Below are 10,743 nucleotides of genomic sequence, written 5' to 3'. Positions count from 1 at the left end.
AAAAGCCAGTTTCAGGCAACTCCACCAGTAAATTATACCAACATTTAAAGAATGAACATTTAGGCTGGGCATAGTGGCCCATGTCTATAACCCAAGCACTTAGGAGGTATCATTCAAGATCAGAGTTAAGGCCAGTCCAGGTTACATGAGACCCTGCCTCGAATACTAAAATGAAATAATTAACACTAACAAACTCTTTCAAGAAACCTACAAGGGAAGAACAATGAGGCTAAGAACAATTCTAATGAGGCTAACACTAAAAGGAGCCAGGGATGTAATTCTAGAATCCAGGAAGCAGAGGCAGGAGGATCACATGTTCAAGGCCAGGCTGGGTTACAGAGTCTCTGTCTCAAAAACAAGCAAAATGGGCTGAGACTGTAGCTCAGCTGGTAGAGTGCTAACATGGCTGAAGCCTGGGTTCTTCCCAGCATAACTTTAACTGGACATATTGGCACAGGTCTGCAATCCCAACATTTGGGAAGTACAGGTAGGAAGGAGGATTAGAAGTTCAAGGTCATCCTTATCTACAGATTGAGTATGAGATCAGCTTGGGCTCAACGGACAGGAAAATAGCTGGTTCTTTCTGCCTTTTAGCCTGACTGAGAAAATATGAGCTCCAGATTCGAGAGAAATCTACTGAGCCAGAGAGTCAACCTGCCTCAGAGAACTAGATGGAGCGTGACAGAAGGGGACAGTTGCATGTGCAGCTGCACACACACGTACACGGACACAAACACAAACAAGTCCCCCAAACAAACAGTAACAACACACACACAAAAAAAGAATGGATAAAATCTGTAAGACGGATTCAGGAACATATAAAAAGGACTCTACCCCATGACCAACAGGGATTTATCCTTGGAATAAAGACCACTTTACTACCTAGAGATCTTTTATAAAACATCATATCAACAGGAAAGAGAGGGAGAGAGAGAAAGGGGGGGGGTGTTCAAGGATATCCTGGGCTACATGAGACACAATGTCAAATAAACAACTCCCCCACCCCAGTCCTACATTCAATATACTCAAAGTTTTTTTCAAGATTCAGTTTTCCTTTTAATTATAGGCTTATCAACTTCCTTTACATAAAACTCAAACACAGCCTTATCCAAAATGCTAAAAAGTTACAAATTCTTTTGTATGGTGTAGACTATACAATAAACACACACACACAGCATCTCTGCAGACAGATGTCTCAACTGCTGCCTTAGAAGCCTGCTCAGGGGAGGGACCTTTCCCAACCAAGTGTGTGGTTAAGGAGGGGATGGAACTAAGCTGAGCAGAACCTAAGTGATGGACAGATGGGAGGCAGGGCTTCAGTGGTGCCAAGAACACAGGGCATCTGAGCCTCTTCATCTATAGGGGTGATCTGTACTACATGGGAGGCAGTGACAGCCTTCTCCTCTAGGGTTGGATTGCTGAGAGAGTGGCCAAGGGCAAGGCAACAAACAGTAGTGGCAGTGACCCCTGGCTATGTCTGGCCTCCATCTGTGTTTCAGCCTCTCCTCAGCTTACCTGGATTCTCAAACTCTACATGTGCAGCCTTTGGAAAGATGCAGATGCATCCTTTGTATAGGCATGTCAATCATTTGATTTTCCCAGAGGTGGAATCTATCTCCTTGGTGTGAGCCTTGGTCACATTCATGTTGAGTCTCTCAGTGTGCATTTTTGTGAGTTTAGCCTTGTCCTCTTTCAGGTGGCTTGGATTCAGAGCAGGAATGTCTGACATGTGCAGGCACTAAGGAGGTCTCAGGAGCCAGAGTAGCTGTGGGTCATACTGGAGCTTCCTGAGCCCATGCTCAGACCTGAGCTGCAGCTGATGCTGAACTGGGTGGAAACCTGCTTGTACCTGAAGCACTGCGCCTCTTTAGTTTTACTCCTGCCAGTCCTCTTTGCTCTAAGCCTGACGCCCCTCCAGCTTTAGCACCATCACTAGTGCAGTCCTGGGGTTTGGTAGGAGCCCTAGTGCTTTCATTTCCTTTGACTCCTCAAAAGCTCTCATTTTATTATTTATTTATTTATTTATTTATTTTGGTTTTTTTGAGACAGGGTTTCTCTGTATAGCTCGGGCTGTCCTGGAACTCACTTGGTAGACCAGGCTAGCCTCGAACTCAGAAATCCGCCTGCCTCTGCCTCCCGAGTGCTGGGATTAAAGGCCTGCGCCACCAGGCCCGGCTAAAAGCTCTTATTTTTTATCTTGATGAATTCATTCTCTCCTTCTGAAATGTTCAGCAGCCATGGTGGCCACACTTAGTCTCAGAAGAGCTTCCTCATCAATTACAATTAGGCCGGAGAAGCTTCATCCAGCAGCTGCCACCTCCTCATGCTCCTCTCAGATGCTAACGCTCAATTTTTTTTTTTTTTTTGTAAATTCTAAGACCTTTACATGATAAAACTATACAGCAAAAAAATACAGGGGGAACTTTCTCAATCTGATAAAAATCATCTATAAAACACCCACAGCTAACATCATAGTTGGTGAAGAAAGACTGAATGCTTTCTGCCAAAGATTAGAAGTGAGACAAGGATCATGTCTTCTCTTACCACTCTTAGTCAACAGGAAGAAAAAGAAATCGAAGGCAGTTGAGATAGAGGATGAAAACGCCAAACTGTCTGTAAATAATATGATCTTGTATGTGGAAGATCCCAAAGAATCCACACAAAAACTATTAGAGCAAGTGAGTAAATACAACAAGGTTGGAGAACACAAGATCTACATACAAAGAGCCATTGTGTTTCTATTCTGTCCACTATCAAGGAAAATCAGAAAGCACTTCTAGCGCTGAAGATAGAGCACAGTGCCTATGAACACTGTGGCACTTCCAGAGGACCTAGGTTCGAGTCCTATGACCCACATGGCAGCACAGAACAGGTGAGTCACTCTAGTTCTAGGGAATCCAATAACCTCTTCTGGTCTCACGAGCAGCCAAAAAGATTACTCACTGAACTTCATTACAAACTGTGCTTTAAAGTCATTATCAAGATAAGGAGACAACTCACATTAGAGTTGAAAATATTCAAGTCACATTTCAGGTAAAGGACTTGTACCTAGCACACTGAAGAACTCTCCAAAGTCAATAATGAAAAGACAACCCAATTACAGGGGTGGCAAAGGCATTCATAGCATCATGCCATAGGATGGACACTGGTTAACACTGGTAAGCTAATGCTGAACTGAGTTCACACTAGGGCCCATGTCTGTTTTGACAAAAGCACACCACCACTGCCTGATAATTCAGTATCACACAGAGCAGTTTCCTCCCTCAAGATCCTCTGTGCTCCACCTACTCTTTTCTCCTCTGAAGCCCCGGTATCACTGATGGCTTCTCTGTTTCCAACTTCTTCTTTTTTCCAGATTGTCATACAGTTAGTAGTATACATATGCATGCTTTTCAAACTGACTTCTTTTGCTCAATAATTCACATTTAAGGCTCCAGGAGACTTAAGCAACTCTATGGAGCCTTCCGTACCTTAGTATGTTTTTCTTTATACTGTATAACACTGCACTGTATGAATGCTTTAGCTTGTTCATAAGATAGAAATATAATGAAATTAGTGGTGATTGTCACATAACCCTATCAACATACTAAAAAGCAAATCACATAATTTATATGTGAAGTGATTGTATGATGCATGAATTATCTTTCAATAAAGCTTTTATTAAAAACAACAACATGGGGGCAGACTGCATGGTTCCCCAGTCAGGGGACCCGAGTTCAATCCTTGGAACCCATTTGGAGGAAGGAGAGAACTTCCCACAATTTGTCGTCTGACCTTTCCTCTACATATGTGAAGTGGCATGTGTGCAACTCCTACACAAATGTAATGTCTTTGAAAGTGAGAGGAACAGTAGGAAGGGAAGCATCAATAGGGCACCTGGAAGCTTATGTAGTATACAGGTTTAGGAGGTCGAGGTAATCCTTCGCTATACAGCAGGGAGAAAAAAGTCACATAGGTTGAGGACACCGCTCAGCAGAGCACCTGGTCAGCATGCACAAAGCCCTCATCCCTGATACAGGATGTGCCACAGAGAAACACAAACATATGAGAGAGGTATGGCCAGGAGAATCCTAAATGTTCTAATTAGGAGATTTAAAAAGCCCAGAATTAAGATTCATCCAAGGGAGTCAGAAAGAAACCAGTCCACAAGCAAGACCTGATGATGATTATATCTTGGATAGCTCAGGCTTCAGGGAACAGCTGTAACTTCTGCAGCAGGCAGGCACATGACTGTAGCTGTGTGTGCTTTAGGAACTTACTGGGTTTCTCAAAATCAGGGACCCGCATCCTCTTCCAAAGACTCTTAGAATATGTACCTTCAGTCTTTTGAGAAGAGAATAAACTTTTTTTCTTGGTTAAAACAGGATGTGCAGGAGAAATCACTGTAAGCTGAGCCTTGAGTGAGGAGTCCTTTGTGCTATTTCATGACGCCACATCCCTTCATATGGACACCCCTATCCTCATTGTTTTCAGGTAAGAGGGAAATCCATTCCTTAAAAAACAAAAACAATTTCTGTTTCCATATTTTTATGTTGGATATGCTCCCATGCTGGAAGTTGTTGTTGCTTTGGTTGTTTCTGGAGTATCTTCTCTTCTGCTCGGCCCCCTCTTCTGGCTTTGGAACAACTTGTTCATTTTCAGTGATGATCATCTCCGTGTGTCAGGACGGTTTAAAGATGCATCCTGGATGTTTTGGTCAGTGGGAAGTGTTCAGTGATGAGAGAATCTACACTTAAGCCCTCAAGTTCAGCATTACTCTCTGCACTTTTAACCATGTGTAGTAATAAATCAGCATTCTTCATGAGCCACTGACCCTGTGTGCAGTCTTAGTGTCTGGCCTGGGCCTAACTACCAGTTGTACTATTATACACCAAAATGGCACACACTGCTTCTTTAAAGTGCCATATTTCTGGTACTGGGTAACTTTTCAGATAAATACATCTCTGATGGCCTGGGCAGTTACACAGGTGATCTTAAAGTGAACATGAAGACTTAAAACTTTAAAAAAAAAACTAAAATGTTCCTCAATTAAAAAAAATTGTTTTCTGTATTTTTTTTCTTATGTGTGTTTTGCCTGCGTCTAAGTCTGTGTACTACACAAATGGCTGATGTCCTTGGAAGCCAGAAGTGGCACTGGATTCCCTGGAACTAGTTATAGATGGTTATAGGTCATCCTGTAGGTGTTGGAAATTAAACTCAGGTGCTCTCAACAAGTTGAGCCATCTCTCCAGCCCCTAAATTTGAGCCTCCTGGTTTCCATGATTTTGTAAGGTTTCTGGGTAAAGAGAACAGAACCATTTTCACAGGTCACCTCAGGTGGCTTGCAGGAAGAGGCAGAAATAGACTCAATATCCACTTTGACTAAATACTACAAAACACTATTTCACCATCTTTTATACATGTATTTAAAATGCTCTAGTGGTTTGGGGGTTTTTGTTTGAGAGTGTTCAAGCTGACCTACATTCACTGTGTATTCTAGAATAGCCTTGAACTCACAACATTCTTTGTTTTTTGTTTGTTTTCGAGACAGGGTTTCTTTGTATAGCCCTGGCTGTCCTGGAACTCACTTTGTAGACCAGGCTGGCCTCAAACTCAGAAATCCGCCTGCCTCTTCCTCCCAAGTGCTGGGATCAAAGGCGTGTACCACCACGCCCGGGGAACTCACAACATTCTTGTGCCTCAGCTTCTCAAATGCTATGTGGGAAGTGGTGCGGCCGCACTGCAGCCAAGACGGCGCCCTGGCTCATTGCCAAGCCCCGTGATTCCCTGCTTGTTTACCAAAAACCTGATTGTGCGCACCAGAATGATCACGTGCACTGCGCACCTGAAAGATCACGAGCTGCCCACCTGACACATAACGTCATACAGCATGATATTGAGTCACTGGCTTATCAACCCGCACCCTGTCTGCGTGCATGGCTCATGTACAGAGCGTGCTGAATGCTGATTGGATGATGAAGAGTAGTGAGAGAGGAGTGCAGAAGGTGGAGGGGGGATAAATTGGGCGATCCCCCAAAATAGGAGACAGAAGCTGAAGGACAGACAATAAAGGAAGCTGCAGCGGGAAGCTGCTCAAACCCTGCCTTGGCATACATGTCATCTTTTCCCCACCTCTGCTGGCCGGAGACTGGGGTCCGCAACAATGCTAGAATTACATCTCTGGCTTATAATGCTCATTTTTAAGACAACTCAGGCCAGGTGTGGTGGTGCATGCCTTTAATCCCAGTACTCGGGAGGCAGAGGTGGGAGGATTTCTGAGTTCGAGGCTAGCCTAGTCTACAAAGTGAGTTCCTGGACAGCCAGGGCTATACAGAGAAACCCTGTCTCGAAAAACCAAAGAAAAGACAACTCATTAAAGATCCAGTTGTTATATACCACTTTTATGAAGTGCTGCCGCAAAGCAAAGTGGCACTTTGCCTACTGGTTAAAATACAGGTATGTCCTAGCCACTGCCCTTCCCCACCTTAAAAAAAGAAATAGCAGGAGAGTCTCTCTCTGGGCTCTGAGGGACTTCCCTGTGTGGCTCAGGACTTTTTTTTTTTTTTTTTTTTAACCAGAGTTTCAGAAAGCAAGAGAGTATAACCATGTCTTCCTGCTGCTAACTTTTCTGTTAGTCTCTCCTGTCAGGATAAAGAAAATGCAGGCAGGCATCTCTAAAACCCAGTGATAATGCCCACATTCCCATTTTCACCCAGGTCTACACTGGGGCCACACACCATGATTCTGTTTGACCCTGGAGCTAAGTAGTACTGCACAGATAACACTGTGAGGATCTTAGCAATGCCTGACTCTGTCCCATGTTCTATACTGACTGTGTGTGCTTCTCTGCCATCTATTTCTTCCACAATTGGACATGGTTTGGCTTCTGCCCTATCAGTCTTCGGAAACTGTTCCTGGTAGGCGTGGGTGTGGGTTTTTTGTTTTGTTGTTTTGTTTTTGTTTTGTATTTAAGAAGGGTTTCATGTATTCACAGGCCAGGCTCAAAATGACAATAACCTTGAACTCCCTTATTTTATTTGACAGAAGGTCTCAGTACATAGTCATGACTGGCCTGGAACTTGCAACCTAGATCCACCTGCCTCTGCCTGAGATTGAAGGCTGGTGCCACCATGCATGGACTGCCTGGGCCGTGAGATCACAGGTGTGAGCCATCAGGCCTGACCATCACCCTCATTTCTCATCTCATTGCCCCGCAAGAGAAACCTAAGTGAAATCTTATTTAAGATGTTTTGCTGTTTAAGGGCTTTGAAAACATCCCTTTTGTTTGTTCATTAATGTATCAAGTGTTTGTTACCGAGTATGTGCCAGTGGTAAGTGGTAGAGATGGGAATGAGTAAGAACTTGTAGCTATTTTAAAGGAACTTTGCTGTGGATGAGGCAGCTAGAAGAGTAACTAGAGCTGCAGGGGGTGAGGGAGGAAGAGTGAAACAGAGTCTTATGTGGCTAGCCTTGACCTCCAGGTAAAGCTGAGGATGGCCCTGATCTCCTGATATTCTTGCCTATACCCCAAGTGCTGGGGTTTCAGGCACATGCCACCATGTCTGACTTTGGTTTCCAAATCAACTGTGGAGTACCCAAGCTCATGGCAGGTTCCCTGCCAAAGTCTGTGGACAGGATAGACAAGCAGGCACACTACCATCTTCTGTCAGACACTCGGACAGATGTGCTGCCTCTACCATCTTGGTGTTGTGGAAAGTGTTGGAGGAGGAGGTGGCTAGGAACAGGAGCAGATTGTTGGCTTATGTGAGACTCCAAGGACGGAGGCTCCAATGTGGCAGAGGATGGCTAAGGGGCAATGGAGAGAATTTCAGGATCTGAGTGGCAGGGCTTTGTTTTGAAGTTAAATCTCTTTACCAGCGCCTGTTCAAAACTACTATAAGGATGGAGACCCTTGATGGGTACAAAAGAGGTGAGGAGAGTGTCTACAGAACATACAGAACAGTGTGTACCACAGAGCAGACAGGAAGAAGGAACAGACCCATATTAGCATTGTAGCCAGTAGCTGACCAACTCCTTTAACAAAGGTGTTCTGTATTAACAGGCTGGGCAATACTCTGTAGAGGTCTTTAACCAGCTTTCAGACTGGCAAGAACACATCTGATTAGAACATTTTGATTTATTCATTCAATAAACATAATAGTCAAGAATAAAAATAGTCCTCTGTGATTGAAAATAATACACCTCTACTTCCTTTCAAGACTGCAGGTCAAAAAAAAAAAGGCTTTCAAAACAACACTTCTTCCTGAAGGAAGATTCGAAGGAGGCTTTGGAAAGTGACCTTTGTTAATGCAACAGGTAAGGACAAAGCTGAAGTTCATTTTATATCCAATTATGCCCCTCTTGTCCCATCTGGGGTATAGTTGGGGCTCTATCTAGTGTAACCATGGCTACAAATGTCACTTAGCAATGACTAAAACAAGGATATCAGAACCCACAGACATCTTTACTCGGTAAGACGATAAGGTCATGTTTGCAGAGTACTGTGTGTTAGACTCAGTACTACACACTCTTAGATGTACCATCTCAAAGTCTGCTTGAACAAGCCTCCAAGGAAAGGACTGGCCTCATTTAAAAGATTAGGCATAAGTTCTGAGAGCTTCAGCAACTTGGGAGGTTTTCCTTCTTTACTAATCTAATGAAATACCTAGGAAAAATCTCAGAAATTCTGCTGCTTAGGCACTTTCCCAAGCCATCCTTTTTATTTTTATTTTTTTTTTTATTTTTTTATTTTTATTTATTTATTTATTTGGTTTTTCGAGACAGGGTTTCTCTGTATAGCCCTGGCTGTCCTGGAACTCACTTTGTAGACCAGGCTGGCCTTGAACTCAGAAATCTGCCTGCCTCTGCCTCCCTTACCTAGCATCTTAAGGCACACTACTGTGATAGTTTGTATATGCTTGGCCCAGGGAGTAGCACTGTTAGGAAGTGTGGCCTTGTTGGAGTAGATGTGGCCTTGTGGATTTGGATTTTAATACCCTTGTCCTAGCTGCCTGGGGGCCAGTATTCTGCTAGCAGCCTTTAGATGAAGATGTAGAACTCTCAGCTCTTCCTGTACCATGCCTACCTGGATGCTGCCATGTTCCTGCCTTGATGATACTGGGCTGAACCTCTGAACCTGTAAGCCAGCCCCAGTTAAATGTTGTCCTTTATAAGACTTGCCTTGGTCATGGTGTCTGTTCACAGCAGTAAAACCCTAAGACAAACACTAAATAAAATTTTATATTGCCCCTAACCCCACTATCACGTTCTAGTTTCAGAAATAACCTCTATGGAGTTGGGGATATAACTAGTTGGTAGAGTGCTTATCAGGTGCACACAAAGCCCTAGCTAGGTTTAATCCCTATGCCTCACATATAGCCACCTATGGTAGTACAAGCCTGCAATCCCAGCCCCGGAGAGGTGGGAGGAGGAGGATCGGATTCAACATCATTCTTGGCTTCACTGAAAATTGGGAAGCCTACCTAAGGTACAAGAGACTTTCTGAAAACAAACACCCCTCATAAACAAACAAACCAAGAACTGTACGTGATCTTTTGGTAAGTAAAGTATTTCAAAATCCTATGCACTTGGGTTGCAACTACTAGAGATCTTAAGAAGAGGCAGTTAAATACACCAAAGGTCTGGAAAAGAATATAACTGAAAATTATATATTATACAACTGAAAAGGTATGTGAAAGTCTCCAGGTGAGAAAGGAGACTGCTACATTCTTTCAGTATCCTTGAGATGCTGGGAAGAGAATTGATATAGTTTGCCGACTTCATTCCAGAATCAACACTGAAAGATCAAGGTAGCAAAGACTGGAAAAATACTTCCTGGAAAACTTTCAGAACTCTCCCTTTCTATTTTGAAAATACCACTTCCAGGAGGAGTTTGTTTTTTCATAAGCAGTTGGTTCTCCTAGGTGTGTCCAGGAGGCAGATTACAGCGCTAGGCTCTCCTTTCTATCACTTCTCAGAGCCTGCTACATAAATGGGAAGCATTAATAAAGAATAAAACAACCAGCCAAGAGAAATTGGATCCTCCCCTACCTGTCTGAGGATATATGAAACAAAAATTAAGAGCAACAAAATTTTGTTAGATGGAGAAAAGGGGGGAGGGTATCAAAAAGGAAAAAGCTCTTCCAAGGAATATAGCAGATTATGAAAAATTAGACTTTGAAAAGCATAGGGAAGGCAGGGTTTAATTTAAATATTGGCAAAATGTATGCTAAACATGAGGTTCCCATGGGACAGTCCAGTCCTTGGCATGTGGAAGAGGCTAGAAGACAGTGGAATACCATCCTCTACTACTGAGAGAATTGGAGGCTAGCCTAGGTTACATAAGACCTGGCTCCACAAAAGGCAAATTTAAATGTTTGATTCCTTGAAATGAAAGGACCAATTACCAGACATTGTAAAACATTGATAAACTCTCCCACTCCTATCTTCATGGAATGTGAAGCAAGAGTAACAGGAACCACAAATCTATGAGTTAAGGAGCGCTATTTTATAGTCATAAAAGTAAGTGCGCTAGAGACTAAAGGGGGAAAAAGGCTGATTATGGGACACAATGTTGGATTAAAAGCGGAGAAAACTACTGTTTTTCTAAAAGAAGGTTTCTAGGGATTAGAGTACAGGCTCTGTCTGGCCTGCTAGCAACAGGAGCTGTTCCGACCAACCCCAGGAAAATAGTTCAGGGTTGGGGGAGTGAACTGGTGAGATGAACAGGGCATTGAGTGAGCGAGGCTGAGGGAGGGAAGGAGG

The 10,743-nt window shown here is 43.4% G+C and overlaps 1 protein-coding gene across 1 annotated transcript in view; it reads right to left on the bottom strand.

The window, feature by feature from the left end:
- Nucleotides 1-10,743, bottom strand: part of Crebl2 (cAMP responsive element binding protein like 2) — a 29,314-nt gene that overhangs the window by 17,898 nt on the left and 673 nt on the right. The window lies entirely within an intron of this gene.

The sequence above is a fragment of the Mus pahari genome, chromosome 2, assembly GCF_900095145.1.
Source record: "Mus pahari chromosome 2, PAHARI_EIJ_v1.1, whole genome shotgun sequence".
Lineage (NCBI taxonomy): Eukaryota > Metazoa > Chordata > Mammalia > Rodentia > Muridae > Mus > Mus pahari.
Note: the sequence above shows the minus strand (reverse complement) of the source record. Positions and strands in the feature narration are given on the sequence as shown.